The sequence below is a fragment of the Pseudophryne corroboree genome, chromosome 6 (assembly GCF_028390025.1).
Source record: "Pseudophryne corroboree isolate aPseCor3 chromosome 6, aPseCor3.hap2, whole genome shotgun sequence".
Classification (NCBI taxonomy): Eukaryota; Metazoa; Chordata; class Amphibia; order Anura; family Myobatrachidae; genus Pseudophryne; species Pseudophryne corroboree.
Window position 1 is genome coordinate 307,068,824 of NC_086449.1, and position 25,010 is coordinate 307,093,833.

At 45.9% G+C, this 25,010-nt stretch overlaps 1 protein-coding gene and 1 long non-coding RNA gene across 2 annotated transcripts in view; one reads left to right on the top strand and one right to left on the bottom strand.

The window, feature by feature from the left end:
- The window catches only part of LOC134935218 (uncharacterized), a 46,624-nt gene extending 42,386 nt beyond the window's left edge, over positions 1-4,238 (bottom strand). Inside the window, exons 1-2 of the long non-coding RNA XR_010179991.1 lie at positions 4,067-4,238; positions 3,461-3,571 (exon numbers count right to left, since the gene is read on the bottom strand). This is a non-coding gene — a long non-coding RNA (uncharacterized LOC134935218). The remainder of the gene's footprint in view (positions 1-3,460; positions 3,572-4,066) is intronic.
- LARP6 (La ribonucleoprotein 6, translational regulator) overlaps positions 1-25,010 on the top strand; it is a 174,722-nt gene that overhangs the window by 45,417 nt on the left and 104,295 nt on the right. The gene's annotated exons all lie outside the window — the stretch shown is intronic.

Genomic DNA, 25,010 nt, shown 5'->3' on the forward strand with positions numbered 1-25,010 from the left:
GACGACACAGAGGTAGGTACAGCAGTGGCCTTCCGTACCGTACTGCTATATATACTGGTGGTCACTGTGTCAGCAAACTGCACAACTGAAATGCACCACAGGTATAGAATCTAGATGGATAGTATACTTAATGACGACACAGAGGTAGGTCTAGCAGTGGCCTACTATACCGTAATGCTATATATTATATACTGGTGGTCACTGGTCAGCAAAACTCTGCACTGTACTCCTCCTATATAATATTATACTTGTGGTCCCCAGTCCCCACAATAAAGCAGCACACTGAGCACAGATATGGAGTGTTTTTCAGGCAGACAACGTATACTGGTGGTCACTGTCAGCAAAACTCTGCACTGTACTCCTGCTATATAATACAGCTGCTCCCCAGTCCCCACAATTAAGCAGTGTGAGCACAGATATATGCAGCACACTGAGCACAGATATGGAGCGTTTTTTTTTCAGGCAGAAAACGGATAACTGGTGGTCACTGATCAGCAAAACTCTGCACTGTACTCCTCCTATATTATACAGCTGCTCCCCAGCCCTCCCCACAATTAAGCAATAGTGCACAATCAAGTTCAACAATTACGGAGAGGACGCCAGCCACGTCCTCTCCCTAACATTTCCAATGCACGAGTGAAAATGGTGGCGACGCGCGGCTGCTTATATAGAATCCGAATCTCGCGAGAATCCGACAGCGGGATGATGACGTTCGGACGCGCTCGGGTTAACCGAGCCATACGGGAGAATCAGAGTATGCCTCGGACCCGTGTAAAAAGGGTGAAGTTCGGGAGGGTTCGGTTTCCGAGAAACCGAACCCGCTCATCACTACTATATAATACAGCTGCTCCCCAGTCCCCACAATTAAGCAGTGTGAGCACAGATATATGCAGCACACTGAGCACAGATATGGAGTGTTTTTCAGGCAGACAACGTATACTGGTGGTCACTGGTCAGCAAAACTCTGCACTGTACTCCTCCTATATAATACAGCTGCTCCCCAGTCCCCACAATTAAGCAGTGTGAGCACAGATATATGCAGCACACTGAGCACAGATATGGAGTGTTTTTCAGGCAGACAACGTATACTGGTGGTCACTGGTCAGCAAAACTCTGCACTGTACTCCTATATAATACAGCTGCTCCCCAGTCCCCACAATTAAGCAGTGTGAGCACAGATATATGCAGCACACTGAGCACAGATATGGAGTGTTTTTCAGGCAGACAACGTATACTCGTGGTCACTGGTCAGCAAAACTCTGCACTGTACTCCTCCTATATATAGCTGCTCCCCAGTCCCCACAATTAAGCAGTGTGAGCACAGATATATGCAGCACACTGAGCACAGATATGGAGTGTTTTTCAGGCAGACAAAATATACTGGTGGTCACTTGTCAGCAAAACTCTGCACTGTACTCCTCCTATATAATACAGCTGCTCCCCAGTCCCCACAATTAAGCAATAAGCAGCACAAATATGATTAATAAACGGAGAGGATGCCAGCCACGTCCTCTCCCTAACATTTCCAATGCACGAGTGAAAATGGCGGCGACGCGCGGCTGCTTATATAGAATCCGAATCTCGCGAGAATCCGACAGCGGGATGATGACGTTCGGGCGCGCTCGGGTTAACCGAGCCATACAGGAGAATCCGAGTATGCCTCGGACCCGTGTAAAATGGGTGAAGTTCGGGGGGGTTCAGTTTCCGAGGAACTGAACCCGCTCATCACTAGTTTAAATACTGGGAAAAATATTGGACAAGGGTTCCCCGTATTTAGACAACCAGCACCGGGCTCTTAGTCCGGTCCTGGTTCCAAAAATATGGGGGATAAAAGATGTAGGGGGTCCACCGTATTTTTAAAACCAGCACTGGGCTCCACTAGCCAGGGACATAATGCCACAGCCGGGGGACACATTTATGTAGGTCCCTGCGGCCGTGGCATTACACCCCCCCAACTAGTCACCCCTGTCCGGGGTTCCCTGGAGGAGTGGGGACCCCTTAAATCAAGGGGTCCACACCCTCCAGGCACCCGAGGGCCAGGGGTGAAGCCCGAGGCTGTCCCTAGCACCCCTGGGCGGTGGGTGCCGGGCTGGTAGCCATAAGTGTGTAAAAAAAAAGAATATTGTTTTTTGTTGTGGAACTACAAGGCCCAGCAAGCCTCCCCCGCTTGCTGGTACTTGGAGAACCTCAAGTACCAGCATGCGGGGAAATAACGGGCCCGCTGGTACCTGTAGTTCTACAACAACAAAAAATATCCAAATATAAACACAACACACACACCGTGACAGTAAAAATTTATTAAAACACACTTACACACTCACACATACTTGCCTACATCCCACGCCGATCACGTCCACTTATCCAGTAGAATCCAATAGGGGTACCTGTAAAAATGAGAGAGAGAGATTACTTACCTACATCCCACGCCGATCACGTCCACTTGTCCAGTAGAATCCAATAGGGGTACCTGTAAAAATGAAAATTATACTTACAAACTTCGTTCCTGAAGTCATCCACGGGAGGGGAGGGGGTGTGGAGAAAGGAGGGGGAAAGGAAGGAGAGAGACACACACACACTAACCTGGGTATCAAGCTGCTGGCGCTGCGATGGAGGAACGAGAAGGGAGTCCTGCGTATCAAGCTGCTGCCACTGCGGAGGAGGAATGAGAGGGAAGAGTCCTGCCCGCTACCGCACTGACTCCTGCTACAGGGCTTCAACGCCAGTCACCGCCGAGACCCGCCACCACTTCCGCCTCCAGCGCCGCTGTGTGGGTGATTGACAGCGGATCCAGCACTGGATCCGCTGTCCAATCACAGGTGCCTCGCTGACATGTCCCTGTCAGCGAGGCACTTGTTTAAGTGCCGCTTTCCCGATCTTATTTAATGGGCTTTTCCAGCCCAGTGCTTGGCCCCGCCCACCGCTGAATCCCCGTTTCGCATTATATATAGGAGGCACTGCTATCCGTACCTCCCAAAGTAATTTAAGGACTTAAAATTATTAGAATAAAATAAATACTTATGACACAGAATATGTGTCATAAGTATCTTCTTTGTATTATTTTAATAATTAATCAAAGGGGAGGCACTGCCTCCCCTGACTGCACGTCCCTGACTGGTTTACAGATTATCACCTGTGACTGTTGTTATACCTCTGCCAGCTTCCTTGCTCAAACCATCAGTATTGTTATTGTGCTTCAGTAACTGTCATACCTCTGTGTGATAAATAAATATCTTTGCACACATGCGCAGGAATCTTCTACAGCCTCCTCATTTCCTCCACCACACCACCACTGACCCACTAGTGCCCCCTTCGGGAACAGACACAGTTACAGACCTGACAAAGTGAAAATTAATATTTTCTTCTACTTTTGTAGAAATTAAGTTTCAGGGCCATTATGAGGCATATTCAATATGAAAAAAATGTGAAATGACAAACTTTAGTTTTCAATTCTCATACTTACATTGCAGTTTGAAGACAGACTGCAAAGAGACAGAAGCAGCAGGAGAAAAGAGAAGATGGAGCATACTTTAGTGTGAGGAGTGTTGCAATTATCGTAGCAGTCTGTGCAATGCTGCAATTTAAAACAGATAAAAAGCAATAAAGTAAATGTAAGAAATACATTTTAAGTAGAGATGTGTGGTTCGGATTTACTCGGTTCTTAACACCAAAATTAACTAGAGTTTGGATTTATCCGGATTTTTTTCATTGGCTATCCAAAGCACATGACATCTGAGAGCCAATAAGATGCTGTTTTTTTGGGTCGGAATAAATCCAAAACCGCACATCTCTAATTTTAAGTGATCACGAATATGCCACTTAGTAACAGTGTAACACAGGAGATATCACAGATATGTGCTAGTAGTTACAATTCTCCGCCGATAATTTACACTGTGAAGTAGAAATAATGCGATTCATCTGAATGAAGCATTTTTTTTGGAATGTATGAGTGTTACTGTACTCCATCCTGAGATGGCGTACAGCACCCAATAGTCATCACAAGTTTCCGTTTAACTGGCAGCTTGTGCAACAGAGGGATCTCTGATCCCTCCATTCTGTTTCTCCTTACCTCTGGCAGTCCTGTCCTTCATTGTAGTCACTCCCCGAAGACACACATCAAGTCCTGCTGTCCTGTGTTCACCAGACGGACAGCTATGTTCACCATACTGCTCAATCTGAACCGCTATGATTGTGCAAGGCTGGGGCTCCCTGACCTGTATAAATATCAGGCGTTAGCCCACTGCTGGTCATTATCTACAGAAATAAAACAGAACAACAGAAAAGACTACCCAAATATATGAATCACAACAACAATATAGATCACAATATATGTATAAATGTAAAGTAACTCCTGAGACACTGCGCTTGCCACAGACCACTATGTGAAGATGGATGAAGAGATAGAGAAACAACAAAAGTGGCCGCGCTGTGTGTCAGAGGTTATTGTAATAATAGAGAGCACAACGTGTATAGAAGATTTAAATATTTAATATCATAAAAAGCAATCGATTAATAAAATTAAATGCACACCTATATCTGTCTCAGGTGCTAAATCAAGTCCTGTTTGGTAGTGCAAATAGATGTTAGACGGATAAGCACGGTTCCAGATAATACACTCTATTATTCACCGGATAAATGTTGATGCATGTAATACCTCTCCAGGATGGGCTGGTATTAGCCGAGCGTCCCCGGCTAATAAGTCCTGCGTTGCCCACTGTACTGCACAGCTGAGAGGATTAATCACGTACCCGGTGTTAGACGCCTGCCGTTGTAGAGGAGTGTGTGGCCGTCTAGTATTTCGCTTTCCGATGACTTTATTACTCAATTGAACACTAATGATTACAATTTGCGCTTTTCGGGTACCTCTAGTAACACATCTATTTCTTTCCTTGATATTACACTTAGTATAGTTGATGGCAAAATTTCTACTAAAACCTACCGTAAGGAGGTAGATACTCTTAATTTTATACACTATAATAGCTCCCATCATAAACCATGGCTAAATAATATTCCATTTGGGCAACTCAGACGCATCAAACGCAATTGTAGTGACCCATTAGACTATCAATTACAAGCAAATAAGATCTCAACCTCTTTTCAGAATCGAGGATATCCTGAGACTTTAATAAAATCAGCACGTGAAAGGGCAGATACTCTAGATAGGAAAGATCTACTGATACAAAAAAAAACCTCACGCAGTTTTGAACAGGATCAACCCCATTTTATCTCACAGTTCTACAGCTCTTCATCCAAGATTAAGAATATTATTTACAACAATTATTCCATTCTCTTGACTGATCAGGTTCTCAGAATGGAGCTAAAAGACACACCGTCAGTCATTTTCAGAAAATCCCATAATCTACAACAACAGTTTGCACCCAGTCTTTTTGTGGACAAAAGAAAAGTAGAAGGTAACTACATTACCACTGATACAGTTCAATGGCTTCCTAAAATCAGTTTATCTGGAACCGTGCTTATCCGTCTTACATCTTTTTGCACTACCAAACAGGACTTGATTTATCACCTGAGACAGATATAGGTGTGCATTTAATTTTATTAATCGATTGCTTTTTATGATATTAAATATTTAAATCTTCTATACACGTTGTGCTCTCTATTATTACAATAACCTCTGACACACAGCGCGGCCACTTTTGTTGTTTCTCTGGTCATTATCTAGTCTGTAGACCATATAAACAGCTTGGCAGCATTAGTTGACTTATACCCAGAGTGGTGAGGGGGTTGTGTTCACCACTCGCTCTGAGTGGGCGGGGGGAGGTGCTACAAGCTGTACAGCGGCGGTGGGGGAGGGTGTTGCGGCACTATACACGGGGTTTAGGCAGCAGCGGTATGGCTGCAACTCTGAGCAGGGTGGTTACAAACAGTGGTTGGGTTGGTGGGGAGGTGGAATCAGGGACGTGCAGTGAGGTAAATGGCTCAGGAAGCACTGGCTAGTATCAGAGCCAGATTTACACACAAAATGAGCCAAAGGGTTCGTGTGGGTATTATGCACAAGTGCAGTAGTATATACTGCTGGAAATTTGGTGAGTTTTGATCAGAGATGTGCAGAAAAGATAGGCAGGGGACGCACTGCCCCACTAATCACAGCCTTTTTACAACAGAGTTTTGACTATAAAAGTGATTGGAATAATACAGATGGGTCCACGGTTATCTTGACTAGTTTGCTGCGCCTAGGCACAACATGGTTTATTAACATAAACCCTTCATCTATTGTTCTCAGATGCAATACAATACAGAGAACAATACAGCAGGGGATTAAGGGGGTAATTCCAAGTTGATCGCAGCAGGAATTCTGTTAGCAATTGGGCAAAACCATGTGCACTGCGGGAGGGGCAGATATAACATGTGCAGAGAGAGTTAGATTTGGGTGTGGTGTGTTCAATCTGCAATCTAAATTGCAGTGTAAAAATAAAGCAGCCAGTATTTACCCTGCACAGAAATAAAATAACCCACCCAAATCTAACTCTCTCTGCACATGTTATATCTGCCCCCCCTGCAGTGCACATGGTTTTGCTCAACTGCTAAAAAAAATTCTGCTGCGATCAACTTGGAATTACCCCCTAAATCATTACAGCGGGGGATTAAGTCCGAATGCCCAGTCTCAATTAATCCTATTGAGGTCAAGATAAACATGGACCCATCTGTTTCATATACTTTGTATAGTCAAAATTCTGGCTTATACCTCACCTGCCTCACCCCACTGTGCACCACTGGGAGGTACAGACATCGGGACGGGAGATTTACATACAGCAGCAGCATGAGGAAATCCTTAGGGATACTGCAGCTGTGGAGCAAAAGTATTGAGATACAAGTGATACTTTTGTTAATAAGCCTAAGGCATGATGAATGTCTCTGAAATGCTTAATGAACTGGCAGCTAGTTCAGAACTTAATTTTCACCAGTTACATATTTATCATAATGAATAGATCCCTGAAAGTATTTCCAGAACACACAATTTAATCAGCTGTACTGGATTTATAAATGTTGTTTCAGCAATTCTATAGATCGGATAAAGAAACTGATGCTGAGTTGGCCTCGCCAGGGGCAAGTGTCTGTTACTAGTAAATCTGCATATGCACGTATGCGGGCATCTTAGCATCAGGGCCAATATAAGCAGCATAAATCCAACATGGCTGATAAAACATACTCGCCTACTTCTGATGTATCCTCTCTGGGAAAAGCCCTGAGAGGACATGATGCTGCACGCTTTGGTGGGTGGGGCCAGGTACTCACATCATTAGGTCCTGTCCCCAATACAGGGAAATTGCCGCAATTCAGTAGTTTGTGGTGATGGGGCTAAATGACGCAATTCTCGTAATTTAGCCTCGCCCCTCCATACAGTGCCTGAATTCCCCTGTTAATCTCCTCATCTTGCCTGCTTTACTGAAAGTAGATAGGTTGCGGGAGAGCCTCTTCTCTTCCAGGGGTGTGGGGCACTATCCAAAAAATTGTAAGTCTCCAGCAACTTCCGGTAGAGTAGACAACTACTGTATGCGATACAATTGCTTGGTTTTAAATTGCATTTGTTCAGTAAGATTGAGAAAATAATGCAAACCCACCTCAATATGCTATAGAACATATCACACAATTATTTTGTGCAAACATCTCTAGAGCCCTGTGCATCTTCTACAGAGACGGGAAATTGCAAAACCCTGAAAAAAATGTCAAATGTAGTTTACTGATGATGCACCTAAAGACAATAGCATACTCTGCATCCTTTTACCCTGTTTTCTCTGTGCGGTAGTTTGATTATATATATTAAATGCTTATATCGTAATTTTGCATAATTACAAAATACTAGAGTTGGAGCATGTCCCGATACTACAGCAAAATATGAGGATTTACTGGCTTTGCAAGTGTGCTCATCTAAAGGATCTGCTGTACTGGACATGCATGGGGTAACACAGCCTGCACAGTGAACTCATTGCGAATGTGCTGGCTCAGAACAGCAGACCATGGGACTCTTGACCCTATGACGCCATTTGTATCATATCTGATATGAGTTTCTGTCATTTTGTATTAGCTTTATTTAAAGTGTCAGGCGATAATCCATAAGGCACGCACATGTGCAGTGAGGCCTACTCTCCCAGAATATTTGCTTGTTTTCTGAATTTCAGTCAGCCCATGAATCCTGAGAGTGAATACTAGCCTCCCAGATCCTCCAGGTGTCTTGATGAGGTAATTCATGTTGAATAATGTCTTTATAGCCATTCCCCTCACTGCCTCAAATCACAGCATTGAGCAGCAGGGGCAGCACCACTATGAAGCGATTCGCTGTACGACACCAGCGCACCACCCAACTGCGTTGACCTTTTGGGATCTCACAGAAGTCGATATTAAGAAGTTGGCAAGTACTGATTACAGTATTTTATGGTAATGCAAATTACTTTATGCTAACATTTACTATACTGGAGCCACTTCAATTATGTGGAAGCCGTTCTCTTGGCGAACTGACACAGTGAATTACATTTGCAATTCCAAACTTGCATTGCTTTTTCTGAGGAAATTGTTTTTTTTGTGTGCACCCCCACTTTTACAAACGTGTTTAAACCAGTGGTTCTCAAACTGTGGTACCCTGGGGTGCCTTGGGGTACTTGCTGGGGTGGCCTGGGTTCAGTGTCGGACTGGTGCCTGGAGGGTCCACAGGGGGATGCAGTGGTAGGGGCTCATGCTTAGGGGTGGGGCCAGTGTCGGACTGGTGCATGGAGGGTCCACAGGGGAATGCAGTGGTAGGGGCCCATGCTTAGGGGTGGGGCCAGTGTCGGACTGGTGCATGGAGGGTCCACAGGGGAATGCAGTGGTAGGGGCCCATGCTTAGGGGTGGGGCCAGTGTCGGACTGGTGCATGGAGGGTCCACAGGGGGATGCAGTGGTAGGGGCCCATGCTTACCCACTCCTAAGCATGGGCCCCTACCACTGCATTCCCTGTGGGCCCTTCATGCCTCAGTCTGACACTGGCCACACCCCTAAGCATGGGCCCCTACCACTGCATCCCCCGTGGGCCCTTCATGCCCCAGTCTGACACTGGCCACACCCCTAAGCATGGGTCACTACCACTGCATTCCCCGTGGGCCCTTCATGCCCCAGTCTGACACTGGCCACACCCCTAAGCATGGGCCCCTACCACTGCATCCCCCTGTGGACCCTCCATGCACCAGTCCAACACTGGCCCCACCCCTAAGCATGGGCCCCTACCACTGCATTCCCCTGTGGGCCATCCATGCACCAGTCCGACACTGCCTGGGTTGGTGGTCCAGGACCAACTCAAATTATTTATGGTCAATAAAATAGACAAAACCAGTAGTTGTGGCTTTTAATAATAAAATATGCGGATAAACAGAAGTGAATTTAGTAGCTCACTACATAACTGAACCTAAGGATGACATTTAAACACACTTTTCTTAATTTAAATTTTTTTCCTAAATTTCTCAATAAAAATCTTTTAGCCTAGGGGTACCGTGAAAAAAATTCTGATACTCTAGGGCGCCGTGACTTAAAAAAGTTTGGGAACCACTGATTTAAACACTTAAAAAAATCACTTTACAGACATTTTTCTGCAGCCCAAAAAAGTCGCACAACCTCACTGCGAGTCCCACATTGTAGTGTTTCTAGTTTAATCGGGTCCCGCAATGTAAGCGAGTTTTATGATACTGCTGCAATTAGTGGACATTTAATGGGGGGTATTCAATTGTTTGAAAGTCAGTTGGGTGTCTGTTTTTTCCTATCTAATAGCAGACTTGCCTACCCTCCCGCATTTAGCGTGTGGCTCCGTTTTTTTATTTCAGCCTCCCGCTGCCCCGGAAACCTTGCCTGCCCTTCCGAGTTTATACCCTTACCAGAAAAACCGGACTGCACATGCGCAGGTCTGGAAATGCCATGGGCGGGGCTTGTGGTGGCCATCCTGGACCTGCAGTGTGCTCAGATCACTTAGATGAAGTTTGAGCGGTACTGGCGGCCTCGGCTCCAGGGCTGTCTGCAGCCGCTCTCTAATTTTACACTGCTGGCTGCGGGAGGCACACAAGGAGGAAGGCAGAAAGAATCTTCCCCAGCTGCAGAGATGACTCATTCCCCGTCAGCATCAGAAAGTGCTCGTGAGTCACGCTGCCTGTCAGAGAGGAGCCGAGACTGTGCGGAGGAAGGGAAGGAATGAGGCCCTTCTTCTATGGTAGGCAACTACTGGGAGGAGCTGGGAGCAGTAGCAGGAAGATCTGGATAGGGAAACGGGAGCCCGGCAAGGAACAAGGGGGGGGGGGGGGGGGAGGTTCTCTGCAAACATAATAAAGACAAGGGGGGTCACTACAGGAAAAATGTAAGCAAGGGTGGAAGCTATAGGCAGCATACAGATAGGGGGTCACTTTAGGGAATATGCAGACAGAGGAGCAGTAGCGTAACTAGACATTTTTCTCCCCCAAGCCAAAAAATCCTCTGACCCCCCCCCCCCCCCCCATAATTGGCACTAGTAAAGCAATGAATCTGCGCACAGAAAGGGGCGTGGCCTTGCTAAAATGGGCGTGGTTTTGCATAAAGGGGCATGATTTTGGAGGAAAAGACTACCTTATACCCCAGTTTTGCAACCTGCACTCCCAGACGTTGGCCACCACAGGAAAAAAATCCTGATTCATGCCCCTTACATTATTTGTAATTTTCCCTCCATATAGTAATGCCCAGTATACATTATGCCACATACTGCAATGGCCCTTAGACATTATTTCACACACACTAATGCCCATGACACAATATTCCACACACCATGATGCTCCTGACACATTATGCCACACACCGTAATGCCTGTGACACATTATGACAGGCATCGCAATGCCCGTTATTCATTATGCTACACACTGCAATGCCCCTGATACATTATAGCACATACAATGCCTGTGACACATTATGACACACACTGCAATGTCCGTGATACATTATGCCACACACCGCAATGCCCGTGATACATTATGCCACACACTGCAATGACCCTGAGACATTATACCACATACCACAATGCCCGTGATATAGTATACCACACACACACCGTAATGCCTGTGACACATACCGCAATGCCCGTTATACCCTATGCCACACACCACAATGCCCATTATACATTATGCCACACACTGCAATGTCCCTGAGACATTATACCAGATACCACAATGCCCGTGATATAGTATGCCACATACCGTAATGCCTGTGACACATTATGACACACACCGCAATGTCCGTGATACATTATGCCACACACCGCAATGCCCATTACACATTAAGTCCTACAGTAAGGCTTCTAATTAATTTTAAATTACCTGCTCGTTGCCAGAGGTTTCATGCTCTTGGTTCCATGCACGGTGCCAAGGGTTTTCATGCTCAGGGTGTCATGCTCATTGCCAGGGATTTCATGCAGTAGGTGTTATGCTTGTTGCCAGAGGTATCATGTGCTGGGCTTCAAGCTTATTGCCAGGTGGTAATCAGGGCCGTTTCTTGGGGCAGGCGAGCAGTGCAACCGCACTGGGCGCCCGCCGTGGCACTAACTGTGGCTCCCTGCTTGCCCCTCCTATTTCTCCCCGAGTAACCCGCTCGGGGGGGGGGGGGGGGGGGGGGGGAGTTTCACGGAATGACGCGGTTGCATCATTACGTCACGACGTAGCCCCGTCTCTCCGCGAAACTCCCCCCCCCCCCCCCCCCCCCGAGCGGAGTACAGAGGGGGATCCAAGTTAGGAAGAGGGAAAGGCCGGCGCGAGGAGCGACTGGCGAGGCGGGCCGAAGAGCGGTAATCGCCTCTGTAAGTATTCTCTCTCTCTCTCAATGTGTAAAATGGGGACACCTGCCGTAATGTGTGAAATGGGGACTCTTGCCTGCTGTAGTGTGGGGATTTAATGTATCAAGGGCATTGCAGTGTGTGGCATAATATGGTGCAGGGGGCATTACTGTGTGGGGTTTAATATGGTAGAATTTTTTTTTCCTGTGGTGGTCGTGATCTGTTGGAGCAGGGTCAAAAACTGGATTGTGAGGTAGTCTTTTCAGACGAGGCCACACTCATTTAGATGAGGCCACCCCCCCCTTGTCGAGTGCGCACGCAAGTTTTTTTTTATCTAGGTGTGTGGGGGGGGGGGCACATTTTTTTATGTCATGGGGGGCGCATTTTTAAATCTCGCACTGGGAGCCAAATTGGCTAGAAACAGCCCTGGTGGTAATATTCGTTGACAGGGGTTTCATGCACTGGGTGTCATGCTCATTGCTAGGGGATAATGCTTGTTGCCAGGGATTTCATGAGCTGGGTGTTGTGCTTGTAACCAGGGGGTATGCCCCCCACGTGCCAAATATGCTCGCCCAGGGTCAAATATGCTCCCCCAGTGCCAAATATGCCCCCCCAAGTGCCAAATATGCCACCCCCAGTGCCAAGCATGCCACCCCAAGTGCCAAATATGTTCCCCCAATGCCAAATATGTTCCCCCAGTGCCAAATATGCACCCCAGTGCCAAACATGCCCCCCCAAGTGCCAAATATGTACCCCCAGTGCCAAATATGTACCCCCAGTGCCAAATATGCCCCCCCCAGTGCCAAATTTGCTCCCCCAGTGCCAGGTACACCCCCCCCCCCCCCCCCCCCCGGGCTCCCCCGCTGCTATTCTTTTTTGGGAAGGAGGGACACGGAGGGCATAGCGTGCGCCTCTCCTGTGTTTCCTTCCTGAGTCTCCGTCAGCAGCGGCGTGTCTATCAAATGAAGTGCCGGTTCATGAGCCAATCAGAGCTCACGAACGGGCACTTCATTTAACAGACAAGCCGCTGCCGCTGGAGACCCAGGAGGGACACACATGAGAGGTGCGTGCTGTGCCCTCCGTGTCCCTCCTTCCAAAAACAGAATCAGTGGCGGCGGCTAGGGCGCCCCGTAGCCCTGCATGCCTCCAAGCGCTTGCAGTGGCTGCGGACCTCTAGTTACGCCACTGCAGAGGAGGTCACTGCAGGGCATACTGTGTGCAGACAAGGTGTGTCACTACAGGGAATATGCAGACAAGTGGGGGTCACCACGGCATATGTGTGCAGACAAGGGGGTCACTACAAGCGCCAAACTGTATGCAGACAAGGGGACCACTACAGGGAATATGCAGTCATGGGGGGGTCACTACAGGGAATATGCAGCCGGGGGGGGGGGTAGCTACAGGGAATATGCAGACAAGGGGGGTCACTGCAGGGCATACTCTATGCAGGCAAGGGGGGCCACTACAGGGAATATGCAGACAAGGGGGATCACTACAGGGAATATGCAGACAAGGGGGGGGTCACTACAGGGCATACTCTATGCAGACAAGGGAGTCACTACAGGGAATATTCAGTCAAGGGGGTCACTACAGGGCATACTGTATGCAGACAAGGGGTGTTACTACAGGGAATATGCAGACAAGGGGTCACTACGGGGAATATGTAGACGGGGTCGCTATAGGGAATATGCAGACAAGGGGTCACTATGGGGAATATGCAGACAAGGGAGGTTATTATGGGAATCTGCAGACAAGGGGTCACTATGGGGAATATGCAGACCAGGGGTCACTATGGGGAATATGCAGACTAGGGGTCACTGTGGGGAATATGCAGGCAAGGGGGTCACTAAGGGGAATATGCAGACAAGTGGGGTCACTACGGGAACTATGCAGACAAGGGAGGTCATTATGGGAATATGCAGACAAGGGGTCACTATGGGGAATATGCAGACAAGGGAGGTCATTATGGGAATATGCAGACAAGAGGTCACTATGGGGAATATGCAGACAAGGGGTTAACTATGGGGAATATGCAGACAAGGGGGTCACTATGGGCAATATGCAGACAAGGGGTCACTATGGGGAATATGCAGACAAGGGAGGTCATTATGGGAATATGCAGACAAGGGGTCACTATGGGGAATATGCAGACAAGAGGTCACTATGGGGAATATGCAGACAAGGGGGTCACTATGGGCAATATGCAGACAAGGGGTCACTATGGGCAATATGCAGAGAAGGGGTCACTATGAGGAATATGGAGACAAGGGGGTCACTATGGGGAATATGCAGACAAGGGGGTTACTATGGGGAATATGCAAACTAGGGTCACTATGGGGAATATGCTGACAGAGGGATCACCATGGGGAATATGCAAACTAGGGTCACTATGGGGAATATGCTGACAGAGGGATCACCATGGGGAATATGCAGACAGAGGGGTCACTACAGGGAATATGCAGACAAGGGGTCACTATGGGGAATATGCAGACAAGGGGTCACTATGGGGAATATGCAGACAAGGGGTCACTAGGGAATATGCAGACAAGGGGTCACTATGGGGATTATGCAGACAAGGAGGTCACTATGGGGAATATGCAGACAAGGGGGTCACTACGGGAAATATGCAGACAAGGGGGGTCACTACAGAGAATATGCAGACAAGGGGTCACTACAGGGAATATGCAGACAGAGGGGCAACTACGGGCAATATGCGGACAAGGGGGCCACTATGGGAATATGTGGACAAAATGGTCACTATGGGGAATATGCAGACATAGGAGGTCGCTACAGGGAATATGAAGACAAGGGGGTCACTATGGGGAATATGCGGACAAAATGGTCACTACGGGGAATATGCGGACAGAGGTGGTCACTACAGGTAATATGTGGACAGGGTTGGTCACTATACAGAAAATACAGGCAAGGGGGTGTTATACAGAAAATATAAGAGCAGCCACAACACAAGACACCTTTTTAAGGGGCAACATTTTTTTTTTATTTGCCCTTATCACCATTGACCCTTTTTACGCTTCTGGGTAGCGGAATACTTAGTTTGCGTCCTCTCTGAGAGGAATCTCATCATAGCACACACTTATTTGTATGAACAGCAATTATTAGGGCACTGATATGTGAATGTAGTTAAAATACTCCGATAATTAGGAGTTATATTTTCTGCACCATATTAACAGACAATATAACTAATATACCTGTATGTGAAAGCAGCGTTGAATGGCCTGCTATACAAAGTTTTGTGACAGCTTTATTGCTCTGGACATATATCATCAGTGTGTTTGTATGTAAAGGTGGAGCTAGACACGCCCTTTGGGTGGAACATGACATGCCCCCTCAATGGCACGGTAGATGCTAGAATCAAGTGGCCTAAAGGACCTATGATGCCAGTGGGAGGAGCCACACCATCAGGAGGAGGAGTTAGTCCAGCGGGATAGTTCTACTACTATCCACGCCACCAACCAGCCCGAAGCGTCATGAGCGAAGCGAGGGTACATTTCGGGTACCCTGTTCGGCCATGGCCCCTTACCTAACTTGGATTTAGAACTAACCTCAATGGCACGCGGTGCATTCTCCTAACACCTGCAATCTCCCTGAAACTAGTTTTCAAAAGTAGGCAAGTATATCTAGTAGACACGGAAAAAAAACAGACACCCAACCAACTTTTCAAACAATTGAATATCCCCCAATATGTGAGAACATTTATTTAGGGGGATTTTTTATTTAACTGTTTAGGACGGGGTCCAGCAGATGGCGCTTATGCCCCAGCCTAGAGGATGCAGCCATCGTGTGCAATGTAAAGAATGCCAGAGTGATGTATATTAGTGGGAGGCTGGGAGCCGCCTCCTCGCGCCGCCTCTATTCCGGCTGTTGCTGCCGCTGCTGTCCCTAGGAAGACCTTGCAGAGGAGGGCTGGCTGCTGGCGATGGTGGATAGTCGGAGAGGAGGAGGAGGGCCCATCCTCTGGCTGGGAGGAAGACGTGACCGCAGCTCTGTCCTCAGCAGCAGCAGCAGGAAGGCGCTGTGACAGGCTCAGTGTGCGGCGGCAGTGCCAGCGCCCGCTCTCCGGGAGGGTCTGGCAGGCTCTGGCTTGGCACCTAGGCTGCCCTTCATCTCTGACAGCAGGCAGAGGATCCCGATGGCAGAGTCTCCGCATGCCCGAGAGATGCAGCCAGTGCCCGCTGCCCCCCAGAATGACAGCGAGGAGCCGTGTGCCCCACCTGGGGCAGCGGGGGACACGGAGGTAGGGGGTGTGCCAGCGATGAAGGCTGCAGGCAGCGGCTGGGACCTGGGCACACAGGTGCAGATCAGAGTGGCTATAGAGGCGGCGGAGGATGATGAGCCGGACAGTGTGGATGGCAGAGCGGGCCTGGAGGGAGGCAGCTGCAGTGAGGATGACTACAGCCGCGGCGACAGATACAGGTAGGATGTTATGTAGCCCCCTTGGTGCCCGGGCACCTCCCGTGCTAGGGCATGCAGTAGCCCAGTGTGCCTGGCTCATCATAAACATGGGAGAACATCAGTGCTTTGCCTGGCAGTGTGCCCGCTCCTGTACCCAGCATATCACACGTGTGTATGTATGTGTATGTTTGTATGTATGTGTGTGTAATGTGTGTGGGAGGTATGTGGCAGCTATAGTACAGACACGCTGTTGCATCAGACACAGATAGCTGCATAATAATGTCCCTTATTATAGGGGACTCATAGCTGGTATTATGGTGTCTGAGCGTTACAGACAGCTGGTAAGGACGCCTGATACATAAGGGAATATGAGGGAAGTCAGTAATGTCTACTGAATACTAGGGGTGAGTAATAGACTATTGGTGGAGGATAATGTTATAATATGGAAATCTGCAGCGTCCTCTTCTGAGGGAGGCACAGTGACAGTGGAGAGGATAGTCATCCAGTGTCTGCCCTCCTGACAGTGACGCAGCTGCCATCTGACAACAATGTGCCCAGAATAACAACGCTGCAGCAATCCTTCATCTCCATTAGGGGTCATTTGTACCATATCTATCTATCTATTAGCTATCATAAATATGTATTTGGAGCCTTCGGTACTACTGATACAGTTATATGCCAGCATAGCAGTGAAATGTGGAAGAAGTTTAGAGTGGGTACACACCTGAACCATGTCGGCGCAATATGTCGTTTCCGTCCAAATCTGAATGACATATCGGTCGGATCGTACAGTGTGTACCTGCGATTTGCACTCTCCCACGGTCGTATGCAATATCTTTTGGGTGGCCGTGCTGCACAGCCAACCGCACGATTTTGCATGCAGCACCATTCATATTAATGATGGAACAGTGATCACTCTGTTTTTCATAAAATCTTCTTGCTGCGTACGGGCAATCGGGCATGGTACAGGCCTTAGGGAATTCGGCCTGACCAATGGCCCAATTGCCTGTCATTCAGGTGTGTACCCGCCCTTATAGTGGCATGCAGGGTTGGCATAGTGGTTAGCATTACTGACGCAAAGCACTTACATTTCTGGTCATGGCTTATCTGTGTGGAGTTTGTGTGTCCTCGTGTTTGTGTGACTTTTCTCCAAGTGCTTGTGTTTCCTCCCATAGTGGTGCTGATCAACTAATTAGATTCTAACAAATAGTTATGCCTAATGTGTGTGCCCATCTATGTTAGGGAATATAGGGGTCTATGTACTAAGCTTTGGAGAGAGATAAAGTGGAGAAAGATAAAGTACCAGCCAATCGGCTCCTAACTGCCATGTTACAGGCTGTGATTGAAAAATGACAGTTAGGAGCTGATTGGCCGGTACTTTATCTCTATCCACTTTATCTCTCTCCAAGGCTTAGTACATAAACCTCATAGACTGCAAGCTCCAATGAGGCAATGAATGGTATGAGTTGATGCCCTCCACTTTCTATTGGCAGTGAGAAATGAGGAGGCAATTCAATTGTTGCTCCGTTCGGGCACGCACAGCCGCTGGCACTGACATTACTGTAAATATTGTTCTGTCATTGTGACGGGCAGATAACTAATTGGGAATAATATAGTAAGTCAGCTTCACATTTTGCTCCATGGGTTATTATGACAGGTTTACATATATAAACCACAAGGGTCCTGATGTTGGGCAATAATCAGGCACGTGTCCTCCTGCGTTGCATGCACGGAAATAATTATGTGCATTCGCCCATATGCCAAGTCGTACACATTTTGTGGTGTTTCTGCCCTCAATTCATATGCTTAGTTTGATCTAGAGATGAGCGGGTTCGGTTTTACTCGGATTTACTCGGTTCTCAAAATGGCATCTTATTGGCTTACGGATGTCTCGAGTTTTGAATAGCCAATAAGATGCTGTTTTGAGAACCAAGTAAAACCGAGTAACACCCGAACCCGCTCATCTCCAGTTTGATCCTAGTCATCATCTTCACAAGTGCTGACTTTCACCTGCCCTTTACTAGATACTAAAGATATGCCTGTAAGCTGGCGTATTTCCACTTACGTCCAACTACGTACAGCCTGCAACTCCATCGTAATGTCCCCATTGACATTTACCTAAGCCAGTCTTTTTACAGCTAAATTATACCCCTTTTCCACTAGCTTAGAAACACGGGTAAATGTGCGGGGGCACGCATTTACCCATGTTTTGCCCTAGTGGAAAAGGGTTCCCCGGCAAATTCCCGGATCAGGTGATCCGGGAATCCTACCCGGGTAGCTAGCCGGGTTGAACACGTGTTCAACCCGGCTAGTTGTGTAGTGTGAACGGGTGCCGTGTCGCGGCGACACGGCACCCGTTCACAGTGTATAGGGAGGGCGGCGCTGGGAGACACCGACCCTGCCGCGTCAGTAGTAGCGTCACCAACCCGGCAATATGCCGGGTTGGTGAGCGATGTTCAAAAGGGGCTGTAGCACGGGTCGCAGCCGTGTCAGGCAACACGGCTGCGACCCGTGCTTTAGTGGAAAAGGGGTATTTGTGTATGAGTACAGTACATTGCCCATATTTGTGTACTCATGTTTCCTGAGCAAATGCAGTGTGAAAACACTCAAGATACACTCTGCCAACAGGCGTATGTACATCTCACTATAAGGCCCATGGTGGTCTGTGGAAACAAGAAGTTAGAAGGGTAGCAGTTCTGAAGAACGGACAGGACAGTCATGCCCTTGAAACTGAGGAGACAAATGAGTCATTTAACTTATCAGACATCAAGTCTGTTGGCTCATAGTTTAGAAATACTGTTATATATATATATATATATATATATATATATATATATATATATATATACACACACACACACACACAGTAATGTCAGCGCTGGCGGCTGTGCATGCCTGAACGGAGTAACACTTCAATTGCTCATTCGAGTGCCATCTAGTGGCCGCCGGCGCACAAACCAGAGGTGAGGCGTACTATTAGCTTTTATTAAATAGGATATCAGTGACGTGAGGTGAGGCAGCGCCATTCCTGTCTTATGCCAGAATACTCCCGAGTTTTGACTTTATGATATGAAATATACAAAGAATACATTATAAACATCTTCTTTATATTTTAATAATTACTATAGTTAAAACTGGTGTAAAAAGTCTATGGTGTCTATCTTTTCCGCACATCTCTGATCAAAACTCACCTAATTTCCAGCAGTATATACTGCTGCACCTGTGTACAATGCCCAGATGATCTCTTGGGCTCATACAGATGTAGCCACCTTTATCTTGAGTGGCCGCGGCGGTTGTCCCGTTCGACCATACGCAGCGTACTGTGGCGTAGCGAGGCGCGCCTAGCCACAGAGAGGCTATCTAATCGCACGGAGACAGACATTTGACGTTTGGCGTTACCTTTACGTGTAATACCTGCGATCAGCCACCAGATGTCGCTTTTTACAATCACCACTGCGCATGCGTGTGGTCTCCCGTAAAATACAATACTGACATACATAATAAGGACTACTTTACTAAGGCGTCTCATTACGCTGCATACAGCAAATACTGTACTCATTACGCTGCATTATTTAATACAGTACTGTACAGTATATACAGTACGACACCGACGCAAATACAGTAGTACAGCATACAGTATATGATCCATCTACAATACTTTATGAATACTGTATGTGAGCGTGCAAGTCCCGCAGACAAAACACAGTACTGTAAAACCAGTAGTGTACACTGTCGCAAATGGATGTGTGTTACAAGTTCACTATTGCCTCTCAAGATTAGGAATTTTCTACAGTGTTATCGTCCTAATCCCGTAGCCATTACAGCATAATCAAAACCAACGGATTTATACATTTGTCTGCGGCGAAGTGGTGAAGTGTTTCGCTTCCTATACTCAGAGTCCAGGGTTCGATTCCTTAAGTACTGTACGAATGCATGTTACTGTAGTTTTTTTCAGACACTTTATTATTTTTTTTATTCACATACTGCAAACCAGGGCATACAGTAGCTGCATGAGCGGTTCTATGCGATCGAGTCCGGTGTACCATAATGTGCAGGTTCTATGCAGGTTAAGGTACTATGCTCCGTACACAGTACACATACAATTCTGTAGCTGGGCAGACTGAATAGAAATGGCTACCACCTATGACTCCTTGCCCCACAGAGGCCCTAGGCTACGGAGCAAGTAATAGTCCAGATTGTACAGACTATGGGGCAATGCTGAATGAGCGTCACAATCCCCTAGCTAAAATACACAGTATGCATATTATGGTACACCGGACTCGATGACATACTGTAGCACACTGGCAAAATGGCCGCCGCCCCTGAACCCTTGTGCAGGTTATGGGGCAATGCTGAAGGAGCGTCACAATCCCCTAGCCAAAATACACAGGGGAGGGATAAGCTACTGTAGGATTGCATACAGTATTACGGTACACCGGACTCAATCGCATAGCACACTGTCAAAACGACCACTACCCATGAACCCCCACCTCCTGAACCCCCACCTCGTGGCAGGCAGCAGTTGGGTATGGAATGAGAAATGGCATAAGCTGTGCAGGCTACGGGGCGATGCTGAAGGAGCGTCACAATCCCCTAGCCAAAATACACAGAGATACTGTAAGCGAGGTCTATGCACATTACAGTACTGTACGTTACACCGGGCTCGGTCGCATAGCAAACTGACAAAACACAAGTTTTACAGTACATACAGTAAAGCAGGCCAAAGCTGCAGGAGAGTTTCTACTGTAAAGGTTCTATGCACCGTACGGTAATGTACACATACCTGTACAATTCTATAGCAGGGCAGACTCAATTGAAATGGCTACCGCCTGTGACTCCTACAGTAGCTCCTAGGAGGCACTCAGCTATGGAGCAAATAACAGCACAGATTTTGCAGGCTACGGGGCAATGCTGAAGGAGCGTCACAATCCCCTAGCTACAATACACAGGGGTGATAGAGATAATCGAGTGGCTGGAGGGGGGTCCCCTTGATTTAAGGGGCCCCCACTCCTCCAGGGTACTCCGGCCAGGTGTGACTAGTTGGGTATTTAATTCCATGGCCGCAGGGACCTGTATAAAAGTCTCCCCCGGCTGTGCATTATCTGTCCAGCTAGTGGAGCCCAGTGCTGATTCAAAAAATATGGGGAACCCCTACGCTTTTTTTTGTCCCCCTTATTTTTTGCACCAGGACCAGGCGCAGAGCCCGGTGCTGGTTCTAAAAAGATGGGGGATCCCGTGTCCATTTTTTCCGTATTCCTTCCGGAATTCGACTGCAATTGCATATACAGTACTGTACCCCTTAATGTCACTGCTTACAGTATACAGTATTTAGACATGAGCTTGTGTACAGTATCTGTCATGAGGTGCTTTTTTCACTGACACTATAACTTTTTTCTATTGTGATATACTGTACAGAGGCGGCAAACTAGCCAAACGGGAATAATCAGCTTCTGCAGAATAAAATGAGATGCTACAGTACATGCCTATATTCTGTGAGTGACTGCGGCTCTATGAAATTAAATCAGAAAATTTAAATATGAAATGCATTACTAATGTGTGGCATTACTGTACTGTATGTGTATAAGGTGTACTACAATATTTTCTGGTGTAACATAAGGAAAGGGCACTACTGCATGGTCTAATGCAGTGGTTCTCAAACTTGGTCCTCAGGACCCCACACAGTGCATGTTTTGCAGGTAAACCAGCAAGTGCACAGATGTATTCATTACTAACTGACACATTTTAGAAGGTCCATACAGTAGGTGGAGCTAATTTTTTCACTTGTGATTCTGTGAGACCTGCAAAACCTGCACTGTGTGGGGTCCTGAGGACTGAGTTTGAGAACCTGTGGTCTAATGTAAATAAAGATGAATGTGGTGGGGTGTAATGTGAATAAGGGGCATTACTGTTAGGAGTAATGTGGTACTATGATATGATGTCATGAGAATAAGAGACACCACTGCATGATATAATGTGAATAAAGTTGCAGTACTGTGTTGTGTCATTTCATCTTCGGGTATTATTGTGTTACCATGCCCCTTCCCAGCAAGAACATACTGTACACTGTTTTGGGCTGGCACTAAATGTGCACATTGTTCTTATTTAGATTATAGGGGGTAGGAGCGCCAAAATGGGTGATGGTGCTGGGAAAGGGGTGCAGGGTTAGAGGCGGAACTACGTAGCATCTGTGCAAGAGGGCATCAGCCAAAATCTAGCCTAGGGCATCATGTTGGTCAGGTTTGGCTCTGATAATACTGTATACTGTACTCTTACTGTACTTTGCATTCAATACAGATACTGTTTGCACACAGGTTTTACATGAATCATTGGCAATGCTGCAGGAGTGTCTCATTAGGCAATCTAAAATATACCACGACTATGGGTGGGGATACAGTAGGGAAGTTCTGTCACCATAAGCTGTCTGCTGTGTATAGCATATTTCCATCTGAGATGCATTTGTGTGTTTGTAATAAGAAAAAAACATTTTACTGTACATTTAGTGGATACAGTATTTCTCCCCCATAATGACGTATCATACTGTACAGGTACCCTCATGTACTGTACCGTACCATACTGTAAAATTGAATATTTATTGGAAAAACATCAATATTAATGTAAAAATAAAGTATTACAACATCCGATTCCATGTACTGCACTGATCAAAATGTACAGTACTCTTATTCAGGACTTATAAAACTGAAAATAACTGTTCATACAGTACACATCAATAACATTACTACTGTATAATATTCTACATTAGTTTATGCAATAATCAGACAAAGGCAATTTTATCATTTTTTTTAATAATGCACCAATTTAAAATTTTAAACAGAAAATACAGAACTACATATTTGTGGCTTGACCATTTCTTTCAACTACAACAGGTAATACTTTATACAGGTGATTTATATAATTATTACAATGTTCAGGTGTGAGTACTTCTAGCCAAAATTTCTTTATCCCATCCACCAGTTGCTGTTTTGTTGTTGGCTTTGCAACACTCCTAACGTACCTCTTCAATTGAGCCCACACTAATTCGATTGGGTTCATGTCTGGTGATCTAATTAAAAAAAAAAAAAAAGCGTATAGAAAAAATTAATTACAGTACATTACAGTAAATAGAGAAAATTAAACATACAATATTGTACTGTTTATTAAACAAAAATTTTTTTTACAGTACTAGAGTGCTATCCAAAATTTTACTTGTACACTGTTGAAAGAATACTCACTCTGGTGGTGTGCGTTCCCAATTCATACCTTTCTCTTCCATAAATTTGGCTGAGGCGGAGTGTTTAGGATCATTGTCTTGGAATATCCTATGGTGAGTTGGGTAATATTTATTCACAAATGGCACCATACATTTCTCTACTATTGTTTCTTGGAAATATTTCTTATCCATGATTCCTACAGAAATCAAAAAATGTTGTTCATTAATAAGCAACTCCTTTTATTGTGCAGTTACACGTACTCTACAGTACAACATGTATTTTTACAGAACACAGGCACAGAATAAAGTATAGTACTGTACTGTACCTTCGAAAAATAATAGGGGACCAGCTCCTAATCGTGATATGCCTCCCCATACATGGATTTTCAATGGATGCTTTGGGCGTGGTTTTAAAGAGATATGGTTACGTTTCCTGAATGACATTCTGGAGAACCGCTTAAGGGCAACAGACGATTCATCTGTGAAAATGACATCATCAAATGTTTCACCACTCTCAATCCATCGCCGTGCCTGTTCCACTCTCTTTTCTTTATTCACATCTCTTATCATTGGAGATATCCTGTGAAGAGCCAAAAATAATGAAATCAGATACAGTTATGAAATTACAGATTTACAGATTACTGTATATACAGTAGACTGTATGTGCAGTATACTGTATTATATACCTACTGTATACATTAAACTGTACATACAGTACATTAAGTTACATACAGAGTAATATATATATACATACTGTACATACACACAAACACACACACACAGTATACAGTATGTAATCATCACAATAAGCCGGCAATGCTTCATTGCTGTCTCTGAGTGCCTATACAGTAGGTATCTCTTTTGGGATAGAATACTGTATATACAGTATATACACACACACATACTGTATATAGTATAAAGTACACACTCTGTATAATGATTTATGGCATTATTATATCACGTATCAAGGGATTATTAACAGTGCATTTACTGTATGGTTTATACTGCTTTCAGTATTTTACCTTGTTGCGCCAAAGGTCCATCCCATTTTCCGTTGCATCCTTCTGATGCTGGTGGCCGATATGTCCAGGTCATACTTGGAATGGAGAATTCGTTTTATTTGCAGAGCAGTACGCTCATCATCCTCACGAGTTAGTTCCTCCACAATTTGTTGCACTCTCCTACAGTACAATACAGTATGAAAAATATGAATTCATGAACAGCACAATCACAGTTACAATTGATGAAGTTTTTATTTTATTTCAAAAAAATTGTTTATGGTATAAAGCAAGTCATTTAAACATTACAGTAGTGTACAGTACGTACCATGTGCATTTTGTAGGAAATACAAATCTGGGCGTTGTTCTCTCGAATGCATGATAGCGCACCGTTTCTAAAGTGACTATAATGCCACTTTCCTTGAGCCATGCATGGATCTCTTTGATGGTTTTATTTTCTTTTTTCATGTTGGCGATTATCTTGCTCATCGTTTTGTTGATAGTTACTGGCATGTTGTCCAACTATAATTCCTGTATGGAGAGAAAACATTTGTGAATACTGTAGTCTAAAATTTACACATCTGAAAATGCATAAGAGTTTTATGATAGAAGTTAATACTGTACATGTT